The following is a 19,838-nucleotide window of genomic DNA, read 5'->3' on the forward strand; positions in this document are numbered from 1 at the left end:
TGAAGTTCTTGAGGGTCGTGTATGGGACAAATTAGTTCCTCTAGGGATCAGCTGGTGGAGCTTAGATTATCCGAGGGCAGACTAAACATCACTGATGGCCTAATGGTGTTTTTTGAGTGCATGATAAAGGTTTACAGGAGAAAACCGAGAGTCTTCGAGGGCAATGTCAAGGGGTGCCTAAAACAGCTGTGGATGACTGAGAGCAAAGAGAGGGTCTCTGAGGGCAGGGTGAGGATGTGTGAAGCAGGGACCGTACAAGGTGCACGCTTGAACACTTGTGTAATTTCCCCCCCCACTCCCCTCTCCACCCAAGTCTCCACCCAAGTCTCTACCCCACGTCTAGGATTCATTTCAGCACTCAGCAAGAGGTTAAAATTTGTACATTTACACCTTTCCAGGCCTGGGCCTGAGCACACAAACAATGTTCCATAAAAAAACAAATGTTAACATGTTTCTCTTGGGACTAACTTTGCTCTTGTGAGTGCACCTGTAAACTAGCTGTGTGTTTCAATTTGGATTTTTCTTGTCTGAAATTTCAAATGCCTCCCTTCACGTTTGATTTTCATTATCTGATTACACATCTTACCTGTTTCGGTTAACTCATCTGGTGCCTAGTTTAGCTCATGCCACATTTACAATTTAGGCAGGGCTCCAGTTAAACATGGCTCAAATTATGCTCTAAGAAAAACTCTTGTGGTAATGGTTGAGTGGACTGGTCTTCAGTAAATGTTCTTGAAATAATGCTGGGTATAAAATGTTTAAGTATTTATCATTAAAATAGTTTTGACCCACATGCATGCATTCGTTGAAACTAAGGGGCCCATTAGGATGACAGGTGGACTTTGTCCGCCCGTTATCCTGTCGTGTGGAGGGACCACCCGCCATAAGGGCGGGGGTACCGTGGGGGGTATTAGGATGCGCCCGCCACTGTAGTGGGCGCATCCTGCATTTTTAACATTGTGGCGGGCTGTGCACTCAGCACCGCCCGCCACAATGCTAAAAATGCTTGTATGCTTGTATTTGTTTCTGCAAATGCAGGGGGGTACCACAGGTACGCCCCGTGTGCACCCCCCATCTCTCCTTCACTCTGGGGGCCCGCAGGGGGCCCCCAAAGTGAAGACTGCATGCCTTTCCCGCCACGGAAAGGCATGTCTGCAAGACCATGCTAATATGGCTGGCGATGTCTATTAGACACCGCCACCATATTAGACCTTTTCCGCCCCGATTGCAAGGCGGCCGGGGCGGAAAAGCGGCGGACGGTCTTTTCCGCCCGCCGCGTACCCCCCAGCCATACTAATATGGCGGGGGGTCATTCTGGATAGGATGGCGGGTGGATTGCCCCCGCCAGGCCGGCGGTGGCTACCGCCAACCTGGCGGGGGCAATCCGCCTGCCATCCTAATGGGGCCCTATTTGTTTATTTGAAAGATTCCAAGAAGAGAATTTAATGACAACTTACTTCAAATAATCTATTTCTTTCAAGAGATCCCTACCTTTGTTTGCAGTTTACTCCCATTTGCATATAAATCTCATAAAATGCATATTTAGCTATTAATTTATTTGTAATAATCACACATGAAATGCCCCCCAAGCACAACATATAACGTTAGCTAAATATAAAAATGAAACAAAAAACAACCATCTAAATAAAGTTGAGCTGAAGGAGTGTGAAAACAAAAGCTAACAAGTAAAACTCAATGGGCATCCACCTTTATCTGTTTTCCAAATCTGAAGGTGGCTAGAAATGGTTGAATCTCAACCAGAGTTCCTTCCAAAAGCTGGGTCCCTGAACCGAGACACACCCGCCTCTCCTTAGGAATATGGTGAGACCCACATAACTCAACCTTCATTAATGCCCTGGTAGGTAGGTTGTGATTCCCCTCCTCAGGCAAGCAGGGACTTCCATGAAAAAGAACACAAAAACATTGCACTTGGGGAGCAACACAGACGCATGAAAAGCAATGCAACCGTCGGCAGATAAACAGTTGTACCCCCAAATATCATGAATGGAGCAAACCATTATTGTTGAAGCTGTAGTTCTCTTTAAAGCCTCATCTCATCACAGCATGTTTATGAAAATTTTAATGGAGGCTCCAAGACCCATCAATTGACAAAGCATGTGCCTAAGTGTAACTGATCATGTGGTAAACAAAAAAAGTAGAACATGCTTCTCAGACATAATATATCGAAGAAAAGAGAGCAAGAATGGCATCTGCTTCTGTTCACTTCATTTTTTAAACAAAAATGTAACAGCTTTATTATTTTGGGAATTTGGCAAAGTTTGCAGGTGAAAAAATCTTGCAACAACTATATTTAGCAGGAGAAAACCAAAAAAATGTTTTGTAGTGGCACAATTCTGCAAAATTTGTTTTAAAAGATTTATCAAGTACATTTCCCACAATAACATTTTTTTTTTTTAAACAGATTTTATTTGTCAGGTTTACACATATGATGCAGATATCTGAACCACAGAGACAACTGCCGCATAAAGATAAAAAAATGTACTTTGACCATTTTTCATTTTTAAAACAAGGAGAATATAAAAGGCAATACAAATAAAATCAAACTTTCTAAACAACAACCCTCCCCCACCCTTCCAACAACCCTCCCCCACCCAGCGCACCATCCCCTTATTCCGGAGCAGCGTAGTATCAATTTAAGCTGCCATTGGTCCACACAAGAGCCTACCTTCCACAACACTATATCCCACCAGTGATGCCACAAATAGGGAAACCCCAAAGTAAGGGACCCGGGGAGTTACTCTGGATCCTGACCCTGGTCCACCCCGTGGCGTTTCAGTCTCCAAACCGCGGTAATCTGCCCAGCGCCTCCAGATCTTATAATGCTTCCGGGGACATCCTCTAGCTTCAATGATAGGGAGCTCCAAGCCCATGCAAAAGTCCAAACTATTTTTCCAAGCCGAAATTGAGGGAGCCACTGCCACTTTCCAGGTTTTCGCTATGTCCCTCTTTGCCACATTAAAACCTAAGAGCATGAGATGACGCTTGTAAATATTGCCCCCGATCCCTTCCATCACATGCAGGAGAACTAACTTTGGCGAACCAGGAAGTTCCCATCCCAGGACCTCTGAGAAACCGACCAGAACTCCCCTCCAGAATCGTGCTAATGCAGTACAATGCCTTACGGTGTATAACAGGGTCCCCATCTCATGTATGCAACGGAGACACACCGGGGAGGCCACCCCCACTGTAGCATTTTGATGGAAAACTTAAGCAGATAGTCAATTTGTGAACTTTGGCAGCTGAGCCCCAGGAAATAAATTCTGGATTCCTTGTGCTAAGCTTTTTTCCACATTTGCATTAGAACTGTAGATATCAGTAACTTGTATATAGATGACACACCTTCACACTTTATTTTGCCAATCTGCTGCAATATGAGAATCATGTTGCCCTCCTGAGTTTATGTGTTCTTGAACCTTACTAGAAAATGACAAACAATGGGTGCAACATGTTTTGTGCATTTTGTGTGTATTTGTACCTGCAAAAGGTCCCAAAATCTTTGTGTTTTTAATTTCTACAATCATTATCTTTCGAGCTTTGCAAAGTTTACACAAGCATGTAGGAAAAGAACATACATTTCCAAAAATAAGACAACATTTTGGATGCAGGAAGAAATCTGTAGGCTACTAACAATAAAATAGGCAAAGTAATAACATAAAAAAGGTTTGTTGTAAAACACCCGGCAACATCCTGTACAGATAAATATTTGTCATAGTTTTGCGTAACTGAAAACATTCATACAACTGGAATGATAGAAAAACACGTTATCATGGCACAATAAATCCTTCATTTAGTTTTGGAAAAGTTCATAGAAGATGTAAACCATGTTTTATTCAATATATACATATTTTTTACATTGAGTGCAAATAGAACATTGTAAACCATTTTTACAAAGATTCCTCTTGTAAAGTATACGCAGGACCACTGGAATTATGTAACTCTGTGGTCGCAGCGATTTTTGCATAATTATGGATTTGCTACATAATCCATCTTCTGCTGCATTATCTGCATAATTTAACAAAAACTATTTTGCTTCTTGCTCAAACTGATCAAAAGTTACAAAAGATGTGACAACTCAAGTTCCTATGAATAGGAAGGTTGACTGGCCATCTTTCAGATTCGTATTGCTGTATTTGGGTGTTTAATTTGTACTAATAAAATGATGTCTTTTCACAGACACCATACCAGGTGTAAAAATTACAAAATAATGAAGTAATGCCATCACAAAATGTGCCGCATAATTTGTTATTGCTCTATCGCATGATTTTAGTGGCCCTGATTATGCTGAACCTAAATGTTAGAAGCCTAGTTCACATACATTTTCCTTGGAGCAAGTGCTTCACTCCCATGGCAGAAAAGAAATCATAATTCATGCAAAGATACATGTTCAATAATTCAAATGTGAATGGATGTACGGAATATATTTGCCTAGTGTTGGAAAGTGCAGCAATCAGTCCAGCTTTTACAGGATGTCAAAAATAACTGGCACCATTTAGGAATTTACGGGAGAAATCATTAATGAAACAAAATTCCTAACTATTCCAAACCTTTTGAATGTCTATTGAACGCTTTATGTACATTACTGAAACCGGCGTTAGGAAAATAAGGGCAAGTTCCATTGTAAGTAAATGGTATTCATAACTACATGGACATTATGGTGTGTTCAAGTTCAAGTTCGAGCATTTGTATAGCGCACTACTCACCCAGAGGGTCTCAAGGCGCTGGGGAAGGGGTTCAGTATTTGTCGAATAGCCAGGTTTTGAGTTCTTTTCTGAAGGAGATGTGGTTCTGAGTAAGGCGGAGGTGGGTGGGGAGAGAGTTCCAGGTCTTGGCAGCCAGGAAGGAGAAGGATCTGCCTCCCATGGTGGATTTCCGGATGCGCGGGATTGCAGCGAGGGCTTGATTGGACGATCTTAGTTGGCGGGTGGGTTTGTAGAAGGACAGTCGAGTGTTGAGGCATTCGGGTCCTAGGTTGTAGAGGGCTTTGTGTGCGTGGGTGAGAAGGCGGAAAGTAATTCTTTTGTTGACGGGTAGCCAGTGGAGGTCTTTTGGATGTCCGGAGATGTGATCTTGGCGAGGGATGTCTAATATGAGTCTTGCTGACGGGTTTTGGATGCGCTGGAGTTTTTTCTGTAGTTTTGCTGAGATTCCGGCGCATAGTGTGTTACCATAATCCAGTCGACTCGTGACCAAAGTGTGGGTGACAGTCTTTCTTGTCTCGAGGGGGATCCAGCGGAAGATCTTTTTGAGAATGCGAAGTACGTTGAAGCAGGAGGACGAGACGGCGTTGACTTGTCTAGACATCGAGAGAGAGGAGTCTAGGATGAAGCCAAGGTTACGTGCATGGTCTGTGGGTGTGGGTGCTGCGCCCAGAGCGGAAGGCCACAAAGAGTCGTCCCAGGCTGAGGGGGAAGATCCTAGGATGAGCACCTCCGTTTTGTCTAAGTTGAGTTTAAGGCTGCTATGATTCATCCATTCTGCTACTTCTTTCATGCCTTCGTGAAGGTTGGTTTTGGCGGTGTTGGGGTCTTTGGTGAGGGAAAGGATTAACTGGGTGTCGTCGGCTTAAGAGATGATAAGGTTGTGTTGACGCGTGATGGAGGCGAGAGGACTCATGTAGACGTTGAAGAGGGTGGGACTGAGTGATGATCCTTGTGGTACGCCACAGATGACTTCGGTGGCCTTTGAGTAGAACGGTGGAAGTCTGACTCTTTGAGTTCTTCCAGCGAGGAATGAGATGATCCAGTCCAAGGCTTTTCCTTGTATGCCAATGTTGCTGAGGCGATGTATAAGGGTACTGTGGCAGACTGTGTCGAAAGCGGCGGATAGGTCGAGTAGGATGAGGGCCACTGTTTCTACATTGTCCAGGAGTGTTCGGATGTCGTCGGTCGCTGCAATGAGGGCGGTTTCGGTGCTGTGTTTGGCTCGAAACCCGGATTGGGATGGATCAAGGGAGTTGTTGGATTAGAGGAAGGCAGCGAGTTGGCTGTTGACGGCTTTCTCGATGACTTTGGCCGGGAAAGGGAGGAGGGATATGGGTCAGTAGTTTTTAAGTTCAGAGGGGTCTGCTGTGGGTTTCTTCAGAAGGGCGCTGAGTTCGGCGTGTTTCCAGCTTTCTGGAAAGGAGGCAGAGTTGAACGAGCAGTTGATGACATCACGGAGATGGGGTGCGATGACGGAGTCAGCTTTGTTGAAGATGTGGTGGGGGCAGGGGTCGGTGGGTGAGCCAGAGTGGATTGAGTTCATCAGGCGAATGGTGTCTTCAGTGGTGATTGGGTTCCAGGCGCAGAGGTTGTTAGTTAGCAGAGTAGGATCTGAGGGGGGTGGGGAGGGTAGATCGCTGGGAGTATTCTCGAAGCTGTTGTGGATGTCGGCAATTTTGTTGTAGAAGAAGGAGGATAACGCGTCGCAGAGGTCTTGGGAGGGAGTGATGTCGTTGGCTGCTGCGGTGGGGTTGGTGAATTCTTTAACGATGTTGAAGAGTTCCTTGCTGTTATGAGAGTTGTTGTCGAGACGATCCTTGAGAGCTGATTTCTTGGCGGATCGAATCAATTGGTGGTGTTTGCGGGTGGCTGACTTGAGGGAGGCCATGTAACATCTCTTGTAAATCAGGCTATTAGAGTGTTTTAACATTATTGAATTACGACTGAGTGTTCATTTGTCTTGCTAAAAATATCAAATTCACAATTTCATTAAAGACTTTTCAACAAACACTTGCCTTCATCAAGGCAAATTTAATAAAAAATACACATATATTTTTGGGAGTATTATGTAGAACAAACTTGACCTAAAGATATCAGGTATCTTGTACTAGGAATTTTAGGTGGAACTCATTAATGCCTCAGGTGATTATACACATATAAACAAGGAGGAAAACAGTGAAGGCATGAAACACATGGGAGGGGAAGAGATGTGGCTCAGCAGCCAGGGTGCCTGACTCCAGACTACAGGGTTCACAGTTTGATCCCCGGCATCGGCAGCAGGTTAGCCCAGCAACGTGGCATCGGGGGCAGGTTAGCCCAGCACCGTGGCATCGGCGGCAGGTTAGCCCAGCACCGTGGCATCGGCGGCAGGTTAGCCCAGCACTGTGGCATCGGCGGCAGGTTAGCCCAGCACTGTGGCATTGGCGGCAGGTTAGCCCAGCACTGTGTGACTCTGGGCAATAGCTCGCTTAATCTTCCCGACGGCCCCCAGTGCAGGGGACACCACTTTGGATGTAGCTGTGCGCTTTACGAATGCTGGAATTTCATTTCATTTTCAGAGATGGACTGCAGGGGATAATATCCATGTTGGTGAACCTTTCCAAATATGACTGCATCTTAATAATGATCTCCTTTTGTGTACTATAGCAAATATCCATGTAAATCATGGCTGCAGAATGATCCACAATAATTCTTGTTCAGCCACCAGTTTCTGTCTCTTGCAGATCTCAAGCAGCAGACAGTAATTTTGCTTTAAAAAAAAAGTGTCAACCCTATTTTTCAATAATTTTTCTGAACCCGCTTTTAAACTATGCTATTGTGAAAAAATATGCTTTAAAATATACTCTTTGGACACGTTTTTAAAAAATAGCTTACAACCAGTACCATCTCCATGCTCATGTAGAAATAACATTTTCATACATGCAATCTTACATCATAAATTCACGTTTCAGGATGGGCAGGCTGCCAGTCTGCCCACATGTGGGTTTTAGCCAATTGCTTTGCTAGAATGGCTCACTGTGTCTACACTGGTGTCAGCAGACTGTGGAGGAGACACAGTAATCCAGTTCTTCTGGTCCATGGTCCAGATGAAAGGGAAGACCTTCTCGCGGAAGCGAATTATATCGGTGTGAATGTGCCTTAGAGGGTCTGCATTATAAAAGGACAGCTGTTTTCCTCCAATGTCCAGATACACCACCAGTGTCTCGGGAGGTGGGTCTGGGCTTAGCTTGGTCAGCGGAGAGGTGAATGCTTGGTACTGGCCCGCAGTCAGGCCCACTGCCCGGGTCCCCTCCTCCTCGAGCAGGTTACTGTTCATGGTACTTTTTAGAGATTCTTCAGCAATACCCAGGGCCCACCTGTCGGCTTTGCCCACATGCACCTTCCAAAAGTGCTTTCCTTCGGTGAAGCCATCTTTGCCAAACGCGACTGGCTGCCCCCGTTCATCAGGCATTGCATTGCCTTTAAGTTTTACGCAGTTCTGGTCTCTTTTGATGTCAAGATGGCTGCCAGCGGAGTCCTCCTCCAATGTAACAGTAACCTCAGTGTAAGGAGCTGAAACAAGAGAGACAGGTGGTGAATGCCAGCCTGGGAAGAGCAGCATAAAGGACGTGTCTGCCACCGTCATGTACGTGCCCCTGAGTGGTATGGCCTGTAACATGCAATTGTGTTTGTGTGCCACCATATATATAAATGTCAAAACATAATCCTTTAGTGTGGGTCTGTGTCTAAGCTCAAGTTCCATTCTGTTTTGGGAATGTGTCTCTCCATAGATTTGTCCTCTGTTTGGTATCTGTGTACACATTTTCCCTTGTACCGTTACCTGTGTGCACCCCTTACTGTGTATCTTTTTCTTGTTAAGCACATTTTTTTATGTTTGTAAGAGACAATCGACCGATACCTGCCACCACTCCGACCCTTCCTCGCAGGTATAGATGACATGATTCACCAAGGGTTCCAATGTGGAAGTTAGACCATGGTAGTCCCAGCATTTACCCCAGTTCTTAAATACCTTTGCAGGGCGCCCCCTTGCAACATAAATGGGTTTGTTTAGTTTTGCACACCAGTCCATCCCAGCACCCCACTGTATCATTGTTCGTGGGGAAGCCTGTTTCCAAACACGGGTTGTCACCGTGTATCTACCTGTTTTATGCATCTCTGCACCTTTGTTTATCTCTCTAATTAGGTGTGTGTTATAGGAGTATTCAATATTCTATATATGAGCATATGTGTAGACATAGCCATATAACTTGCGCCAAAATAAAAATGTGAGCATTTCGTTTGAAGATGTTGCTCTGAGTATGTTTCTGAAAGTCTTCTGTATCGGTGTAATTATATTTGTTTTTCTCACCATCCATCGCTCCTTTCCTGTCTGCAGGTGTGTGTCTGTGTGTGTGTGTGTGCATATGTTTGCGTAGATCCGTGTCATCATCTTTTATATTTCTCTGCATGTGTGAGGTATACATATAATTATGCATCGTTGTTTGCATTTGTTATGTCATAGACATTTGATTCACCTAAAATAGATTATGTAAGCAGCCCAAGATTGTCTTGCTTTGTCGAGCATTGTTAAAGTATGTGTAATATGGTCAGAGTGGAATATATACTGTTAAGCGAGATACATAGTATAGGGACCACTTCACTCCATGGGGATTGTAACATATGAGGTGCACTTCTGAGCCCTGTGCACCTCCAAATAGGCATGCCAGGCACAGAGTCGGCCAATGTGCTCTATTACAGTTAATGCGCTACCCCGGGGTAGTCGCAAACTCGCAGCTACCCTGGTGGCAGTGCACTAATGAAATATGGAGCAACTTTTTTAAGCAGCCTGTCTGTCTTTCACTTTTCAGGTGGCAACCTGCCCTATATTACAAGAGAGGTGCAGAAATCCCACTGTAGGCGGGTGCTGGGAAATGTCTGGTGGCGTCCATTGTATCCTCTTTATCCCATTATAAGGCGTACCCCTGGGAGGAGCGATGACTGTGCGCCAACTCTTTGTGGTGGATAGTCAGTGCGCCTATCACCAGCTGCTTTGCCTGTGTGCATGCACCTGTAATACAGTGTGCATCAGTGTAGAGGCAGAGTGTTTCCTCATTTGCATGTGGCCACACCCCCATGTAAATGAGGGAACATCCTCTTGAGATCACACATATTGCTGGTGTGATCTCTATTGCAGAAGAGGAATTGAAAGCATGTGCAGAAAGAGGGCGCACGCACTCGTTGCGACACAGGGCACTCTCCATAAAAAACGCTAGATCACTACACTACTACTGATCTTTCTGCTCACCAATCTATGTTTTCAGGAGTGATAATCTAATTTCTTTAAAGGAAGCAGAACTAAGAGGTTTATTACATGAAAGTCCAGAATTGGAAATATCAGGAAGTTGGCCGCCTAATAAAAAAAACAATGTGCCTCACACCAAGCTGGCTAGCCTCAGCTACTGGCCATACATTTACAATACCTGAACCAGCAGGACAGTGATCACCATTGACGGTTGTCTCTTACGGGAACTACACGCAGCTCTTCCCCAACGGGAGAATCCTAGCTCCACACAAGAAGTGTCTAAAGAAGGCCTAACTGTGGTGCACAGGATGGAAGAGAGGCATCTGAAATGCAATTCAGATAGAACTGAAACCTTGCTGTTCAGAAATGCACACAAGGTATGGTCTAGCAACTGGTGGCCTTATGCATTGGGGTCCCCCCTCAGCCTACTGCTGTAGCCAAAACTTTGGGAGTTAAGTTTGACACCGATTTATCAGAATACATTTTATTTGATCTAATTAAATAGGCCATAAAAGTACAATACATTAAAATAAAGTTTGTTTCCAAAAACGGCATTACAATGCATTATAAAACGATTAATAAAAGAGTAAGACATAGATTTATCTATACTCTCCCCATTTCTGTTTGTGACTGGCACATGGTTTTCCTTTTACGATCTATGAAAACGATACTGTATTTTTTACCAATTGATACAAGCATGATTTTAGTCCACGCCTTGATAAAGCTAGTCTGGACTACACAAATATAGTTTCTTTGGGGCTCCCTGATTAATTGATCGCCTTCAGATTGTGCAGAATGCAGCGGTCAGGTTTGTTCTGAAGAAGTCCTGGTGCCAGTCTAGGTCTAAACATCTTATGCAAATACGATTGCTGCCGATTTAGAAAATTGGAAACCGTGTTTACAACGCTGCTATTACCGCACAGGTAGGTAACAACGCGGTTGTTACAAAGACCGCGTTGTTACCACACGTGGCTTTACATCGTGTGTCGTTTTTACGACTTGCGCTAGGTGGCATGCAACACTAGGAAATGTGTTGGATTTTAAATCCAACACCTTCCCTGCTGTTGCGCTAACTGGAGTAGGGATAGTAATTTATACTATTCCTAAATCAAGCGCGCCACCTAGTACAAGTCGTAGAAATGAATTGCGATGTAAAGCCACGCGTGCTAACAACGCGGTCGTTGTAACGACCGCGTTGTAACCTACTGCGTGGTAATAGCACAGGTAGTAACGTGCTATATTCACTAAAGGAAGCGGTCTGGCTTTTATTTATCAGCTCAAACCTAGAAAAGTATTGCCTCTCCTTTATGCCATACCATAAATGAAACCCAACTTAGAAAGCAGTAGAAACCCTGGCTTTTTAATGTGGACTTGTGAGTTCCAATGTGCCCTGCTTTTGCATTACTCAGGCGCCTGGACACAGTTTTGGGCAGCTGCCACGTTCTAAAAATCTGATCATTCATTCTTTCATCTCCAAAACTGGATGGGCAATTTCCAGTGTGCAAAATGTTTTGAATGGACACCCATTTGGGACCGTACATCTTGGAAAAGTCCATTGGGTGAAAGACGCTTGAAATGATCATTATAGAAGCTTTAAAGAACTCTGGGGCATATAAACAAGGGCTGGCGATAACAGTATCGCCGCTTTAGCGTTCGTTTTCGGGTGAAAAGCAGCGATAATTTTATTGCAATATCATCAAGGACACATTAGCACGTGTTTCCTTGACATAGCGCCCGTTTCCAGCACGTCGAACTTTGCATCTATAATGAGATGCAAAGTGCGCATTACTGGGCCTACCCCTGACCGGACTACCTTGTAAAATATCGCGAAATGTACATCGCAAAATGTACATTGCGATATTTACAAGGATGCCCACGCATTTTTGCAGATGTTCGTTTTTGGCGGAAAACGCAGTTTTCGCCAAAAACTAACGTCTGCAAAAATGCAGACTTAACTAGACCTAACAATGGGGGTGGAGGGTCGTATCAGCAAGGTTATCGCCGTTTTCCATGGAACATCGCTGGAAAACCAGCGATGTTCTATGGAAAACACCGCTTTCGCTGGAAAATTACCGCCATTGCGATATGTGTTGTTAATACAGCGATAGCATGGCGATAATTGCCTGCGATAAAAAAAAAATCTTGCTAAGAGGGACCAGCGATAATTATCGCTGCCGCTTGATAATATGCCCCTCTGTTGTTAAGAATATCTGATGAAATTAAAGAGAAAAATGTTACGTACTTGAGAAAGTACATCTACTATTTGGGAAATATGTAATGGACGGTTTTACTCGGTATATATGTAGTGCCACATGAATTTGAAACTTGGGGCTGCATTATGTATACAGGCAATGTGCCACTCTGCCTTGCAGAATACACCTAAATGTGTGTGCTACTCGCACAGTGCTGTATCACCCTACATGCGCTGTTTATAGTACAGGCACGATCCCTGGTTCGCACTGGGATCAGTGTCTTGATGGAAGGCTGAGCAGCTATTTACAGCGATCGCTCTGCCTTCTAATGCGCTGGTGGCACCCAGCTTGGCATTCAAAAAGGGGGCAGAAAACTCCCTGCTGGTGGGTGCAATGAGTGACTGTACCTGCCTGCTGAGGGATCACTTGGGGTTCCTTAGGGCCACTCTTCCAAAGGGTGTCCTTCCGCTGCACACTGGCTTTGAACCACATTTGTATGGCAGACATTCAGTGAGCCTCTGATGGCCTCTTTGCTTCAGTGCCTGTAATATGACGCAGGCGCAAAGGCAATGGACTCCCTCATTTGCAACGGTCCCTCTCCCCTTTCAAATTAGGGAACATTCCCTTGAGCTATACCGGCGCAATCTAAATTACAGAAGCATCTGCGGACCAGCTTGTAATAAAATTTCTTGGGGTGCAAAAAACAGGTGCACACACTGGTTGCACCATCAAGCACTCCATATATTACAGCTTCTTGGTCACAACTAAGGGCCTGATTCTGATGCGGTTAGGAAAGCATTCCCACCTAGGGCCTGATTCTGATGCGGTCAGGAAGGCCTCCTAACGGCATTTGCTCCTTCCAAATCGGATCGGGAACATGTCTTACCGACCGAGGGCCCAATTATGATGAGGTTAGGAACATATGCTCCCATTGAAGTCAATGGGAGTCCAACCAAATCGTATTGGGAAGCATCCAGATGCATCGTATTCTGTCGGCCAGACTTTCCCGATCTGAGTGGGTCGGGAACCATTTCCAAACCAATTTGGTCGGGAAGCTTTCCAATCCGCATCAGAATCAGGCGCTAACAGTTTTACTTTATTGTTAGGCACACATTAAATGGTTCCCAGCTTTGATGCTCTCTACAACAGGGTGCTCCTCTGTTCTGGCTTAAACCCTTATTTAATTTAATTGTTTGTGCGCCTACTCTATTCAACATATAGCGCACAGCGATCAATAGTCGCACAGTTGTCTATCTTTGCTTCCTACAATAACCAACAACCAGGGAGTAACCACCAGATCTTCCTGGCAACCCAAAAGTGCCCCCTGGTGGAAGCTACTGATGGAACAGGAACCATAGCGGACTAGTAGACATGACTTTTTGCGGTGGTCCCATTGATACAAACTTTGATAAAGTGCCCCTGGTCCAGTCCAACATCATTTCCACCACAACCAAGTAGCGAGCAGTATGATCCAGAGTCAATATAAATAGTATGTGTGTGTGTGTGTGTGTATGTGCTTATACATTTTGATGTGCACAGTTGCCTAGATGTGTCTGCGTGGGTGACAGTGCGCCTTTGGGCGTATACAGACATCTGAGACTACAGATCCCATTGGTTTACACGGACCATGAAGCCCACTTCGATGCAATCATACAACTGCACTTACCTGGGCCTTCCTGCAGTGTACGGGACTCTGCAATAAAAAAAAGGAAAACAAAGTGAGAGGAGTCATGATTTGTTAATCGAGCAAACCATTACACACAACATGAAGTGAGAAGTTGGGCTTATAAGGGTTTAAGGGCTTGAAGACTGTTATAGGATCAGGAAGCGTTTCATTGTGAACTGGCTCTACCTACATTGAGGCCATCCTGGCCGGGAAACATCCTTTACATCGCGGTGATTACACCGCGATGCAGTTAGAACGCAACCGTTACAATGCAAGTCGTTACATCGACTTGTGCTGGATGGCGCTATAACCTTAACACCTTCCCTACTGTACGTAGGCTGGTGTTGGAATAGTAAATCTTACTATTCCTAAGTCCAGCACCCTCCCATGTTCGTTGTGCTATCAATTGTGGTTGCATTCACTGGCTGACATGTCTGCGTCACTGGCGGTCTATGGGGTGCACGGTGGGAGTTTCTTGTCAGGGGAAGGCGCTGGTGTAAATGGTGGTGACAGACAGCCTCTGCAGTCCCTAGTGGTGACAGCAACAGTCTTTGGTGGTGATAACCTCTGGCTGTAGCGTCCGTGGTGGTGAAAGTGGACATCAGTGGGGTCTATGACTAGAAGAGTGACTGTCACCACCATAATTCTTTGGTTTGGTGATGCCAGTCTCTGGTATCTATGGCAACAAGGAGTCTGGGGGTTTAGAAGCCTCTATACTGAGGATGGAGACAGTCTCTGGTGTTCATGGTGACATGCTATAGTGTCTACGTGGTAATTTTCTCCGGTTATATGTGTGGAGTTGCAGTGTCAGGTCTGATCTGTCCATGGGGCCTTCCCTGAAGTTATAAATAACGTGAGACTAACGTTTCATGTTTGGTACCAGGGCTAGTTCTGGAATTCCAACTTAGCATTTGAGAGCTTGGACTCCGATTTAATTGCTCGTCAAAAGTTGCCACCGTGTTTCTTAGTTTCAGGGTGTCTGCATGTACTTCCCTAATCACACTGTTTGTAGTTACACTTTTATCATGTGTGCTCGTTCCAATGTTGTTTTATGTGAAGAAAATGCATACGAAGTCAGCATTACATGCACACCTCTCTCAGAGGAGGGGCTCTGCAGTCTGGTTAGCCAATTCAGTGGTTTACTTAATGAACGTGTGTTAGACTTCCAGTTGGCTCAAAGTGTTTTTCTTCAACACACGGGCTCATATCTGAGGATTGCTCTCTATGGGCAGTGAGGGCAGTCAGTCACAGCTCACCTCAGGTCTATTGTCTCTCTCTCCTATGGCCACAGAGATATCAGCAATATCAATGAAGGTAGCAGCCCCTAAACGAGGTATCCATATAGGTCGGAGCAGTGATAGCACGACTGGACGCAGTATCTATAGAGGTGGAGGAAAGTACAAACTCTAGCTGGGGTATATACAGAGGCGGAACCAGTGCACACTCAGGCTGTGCTATCCACAGAGGGAAAACTAGTGCACACTCAGCCTGTGGTATCTACCGAGGGGGAACCAGTGCACACCCAGACTTTGGTATATACAGAGGTGGAACCAGTTCACACTCAGGCTGTGATATTCACAGAGGGAAAACCAGTGCACACCCAGGCTGTGGTATCTGCAGAGGTGGAACCAGTGCACTGGGGCTGCGGTATCCACAGAGGTGGAACTAGTGCACCTTCAGGCTGCGGTACCTACAGAGGAGGAACCGGTGCACCAAGGCTGCGGTATCCACAGAGGTGGAACCAGTGCACTGAGGCTGAGGTATCCACAGAGGTGGAACTAGTGCACCCTCAGGCTGTGATATCTACATAGGTGGGACCAGTGCACCCTCAGGCTGTGGTATATACATAGGTGGAACCAGTGCACACTCAGGCTGTGCTATCCACAGAGGGAAAACTAGTGCACACTCAGGCTGTTGTATCTACAGAGGTGGAACCGAGGCTGCGATATCCACAGAGGTGGAACCGGTGCACCAGCTTTGGTACCTACAGCGGTCTAACTAGTGCACACTCAGGCTGCTGTATTTACAACAGTAGAACAATTGCACACTCAGGAACTGGTTTTCCATAAGTGGAATCAGTGTACGCTGAAGATGTCATATCTATAGAGGTAGAACTAGTGCACTCTCAGGCTGTGGCATACTCTCAGCTGTGGCATCCACAGAGGTGGAACCAGGGCACTGAGGCTGTGGTATCCACAGAGGAGGAACTAGTGCACCCTCAGGCTGTGATATCTACATAGGTGGGATAAGTGTACACTCAGGCTGTGGTATATACATAGGTGGGACCAGTGCGCACTCAGGGTGTACACTGGAAGCAGTGCACACTCAGGGTGTGGTATCAACAGAGGTAGATCCGGGGCACCCTCAGGCTGTGTTACCTACAGAGATCTAACTTGTGCACACTCAGGCTGCAGTATTTACAGCAGTGGAACAAGTGCACACTCAGGATCTGGTATGCCGTAAGTGGAATCAGTGTACCCTGAAGCTATCATATCTATAGAGGTACAACTAGTGTACCCTCAGGCTGTGGTATCCACAGAGGTGGACCCAGGGCTTCGAGGCTGCTGTATCCACAGAGGTGGAACCAGGACACACTGAGGCTGTGGTATCTATATAGGTGGGACCAGTGCACCCTCAGCTTGTGGTATCTACAGAGTTGGAACCAGTGCACCCTCAGGCTGTGGTATATACAGAGGTGGAGCCAGGGCACACTGAGGCTGTGGTATCTACATAGGTGGAGCCGGTGCATCCTCAGGCTGTGGTATCTTCAGAGGTGTACCCATTGAACCATCAGGCTGTGGAATATACAGAGGTGGAGCCAGTGAACCCTCAGGCTGTGGTAGCCACAGAGGTGGAACCAGTGCACATTCAGGTTGTGGTATCCACAGAGGTGGCACCACTGCTTGTCCCTGCCTGTGGCATCTATGGAGGAGCAACAGTGACCCCATTGGCTTTGCTATCCACTGTGGTGGCAGTTGTACTCTGAGGCATCAGCACTCAGCGACATCTGGGCAGCTGGCTATGACACGTAAGTCTTCTAAATAGAGCACAACCAATAGTCATTTAAATGTCCCTCTATTTTTCTTCATCTATCTCTTTCTTACTTACCTGTATTCCTCTCTTTCTCTTTCTAACTTCTTTCCTTTCATTGTCCTCTGACTTTCTCCACCCTAGCCCGTTTTTCTCTTTATTACATTTACAGTGGACAAGACCGGAGTGGCCGCCCTGTTGCTTCTGGATTTATCAGCTACTACAAAGACTCCATTATCTTGGAGTCCACTCTAGTATGGATCGCTTCACACCGCAAAGACAAAGAGTAGTCTACCTATCACATTAAACATCAGCGGCACACACGCAACACTGTGACATCCTCAGGAGTCCACCATATCCCCTCTATTATTCAACATATACCTAACCCTCTACCAAATCCAATTAAAATGCACAACCTCATTTGTTACTACTATACAGATGACACCCAAACACTTTTTTTAATGGGTGTTCCGCAAGACTTTAACAATTCAGAACATGATGACTGTCTTAATGCGATTAACACATGGATGATGAATAACAATCTAAAGCAAAATACCACAAAGACAGATTGTGACCTGCAGAAGTGACAAAAATACCAGGCTACCACCACATGGCCTAAGGAACTTGAGGCCCTTCTGCCAATAGCAATAGAAGTCACAAACCTAGGACTAAATATGGAATCAGACCTATCCTTGATACCAACTGTTAACAGCATCACAAAGAGCGCCTTCTACACAATGAAAACACAATGTTGCATAGTCCCATATCATGTATAACAACATAAACTGCTTGTCATCCTCACACTTGTAATCTTCAAGCTCCACTATGTCAACAGCCTATACCTTGAGGCGCCCACATTCAACAAACGCAAAGCACAACTCAACCAAAATGCTGCAGCAAAGCTTTGTCTATGCCTTCGCCCACAAGAACGCATGACTCTAGTCCTGCAATCGCTCCACTGGTTACCTGTACCTAGAAGGGCAATGTTCAAAGCACTCTGCATTGTCCACAGAGCCTTGTAATGAAAAGGAAAGCAATACCTACATGTTTATTTCAAGCAATATAAATGAAACAGGATGTTGCACCTTACCATAACAAATCCATAGGAGACACTGGTTGCTCAGTACAAGCTGCCAAGCTCTGGAACTCACTATCACCCAGCATTTGAAGCATCCAGGAGTATAAACACTTCAGAAAGCAACTGAAAACATTGGCAAACATTGGCAAACTCTTTTCGATAGGCATGTAAGTTAAGGAGGGCTGACCTTTGATTCTCCAGGATATTATACAGTTATGTCCTTTCATATATAACATTTTGGCATACAATAATACTATGACCATAATACTAAGTGGTGTCCAGCCAATTGTAACTTATACCTCTAACATTCACATAAGACATATGTGCTATTAGGGATCTCTATCACCAGTATTGTATAGCTGATAAACCAGCCATCACCAACTGATCAGGCATGGATTAGTCATGAGAGACTTATCACACACTACTGGACAATCGGAGGACTTTTATCTAGTCCATCACAGCAGGTCCCAAACATCCATATACTATGACCGCTTCACTACATCTCACAATGACACGCTGATATGGGCTTATAGTAACATCTCCCATCCCAGCAGATCTCTCTAATTTTCCCTTCATCCATGCCAGCTCAGGACCACAACTAAACACAAAATTTGTAACTGGACAACCCAGTGCAGCAACCAGCCAATAATCATAAGAAATACCACAATGTGACCTGCAGAGCTGCTCAAAATTGCCAGTATCCTGAAAACCCTAAACTGCGCGTGTCTATTACACCTCATCATCCACCACTCTGCTGCGTGCTGCATCCCAGAACACGATAACCACACCTCGGTGGTCCGTACTCATGACATGGAAACACTTCCCACATAGGATAACATCCTTAAACCCACACACCCTACATGCTGTAGCATGCTACCCACATAGGTAAGTTGATTAGTGCCCCATATAGGGGTAGTAAGCACTATATAAATTCTGAAATACAACAAATTATAGGCCAATTCCAAAACCAAGGACCGCATGCAGATGCTCTTACACCAGCTCACACTTACCTCGTCCATTTTGGTAGGTTTGGTTTTCTGCATCTAGAAAAGAAATGGATAGAAGGGTTGTCAGCACTGAGACCTCACCAAAAGCACATTTTCTACCACTACATTTTATTTAATGAAGATGCTTAGTGACATTTGCATAAATAACATAGTACAACAGACAATATCTGCAATAATCTAAGAACCAAGTGGTACAAGTAGACCTGTTCAGTCCACATGATCTGGTGTGAGATATAAAAGCAGCAAGCATGGATATTTCTTGTCTGCCTCGTCAATTATAAAAGGCATGAACCCACACACTCCTATTTAAATTGTGCCCTGCAATCTGAAATGTTCCTGTTATAACTTTCATATTTTGTTGTGCTTTTGCAGGCATCACCAAGCTCTGTATGTCAGCATTTTCAAAAACATGCCTTTGTTGTGTCCCCAAATCCACCCGCTCCATCTTGGGTGGCGGGAGGTCTTGCAGATCTCTGCAATATTCAGCCGAGGCCAAACTAGACCCAAGTGCTTCAAGGCCTTGGCATACTCGTTTGCGTCCCTGGCATCCATGCTATGATGGAGTGCAAGCTTGGCAGAGGATGGATGGGCCAGCCCAAGACATATAAAAATGTCCTGAAGACCTCCCCCCAGAAAACATGTCCCTCTATGAAGTCTCACATGTGTGTTGGAAAGAACGCGCTGATGTGGGACATCACAGGCATGATAATGAAGAGTCTACCCATTCTGTGAAGTCTTCCGAGCGGTTAGCAAGTCTGCGCAGTAACTAACTGAATTAGATGCTGTCTGGAAAATATGGACACCTCAGGGAAGGCATGAGAGCATTTCACCGGTTTAATCAGTGAGGCTTCCTACACCCCCCT

At 45.2% G+C, this 19,838-nt stretch overlaps 1 pseudogene; it reads right to left on the reverse strand.

Moving 5' to 3' along the window:
* Nucleotides 1-7,707: 7,707 nt before the first annotated feature.
* The window catches only part of LOC147717605 (E3 ubiquitin-protein ligase TRIM7-like), a 146,550-nt pseudogene continuing 134,419 nt past the window's right edge, over nucleotides 7,708-19,838 (reverse strand).

The sequence above is a fragment of the Lissotriton vulgaris genome, chromosome 5, assembly GCF_964263255.1.
Source record: "Lissotriton vulgaris chromosome 5, aLisVul1.2, whole genome shotgun sequence".
NCBI lineage: Eukaryota > Metazoa > Chordata > Amphibia > Caudata > Salamandridae > Lissotriton > Lissotriton vulgaris.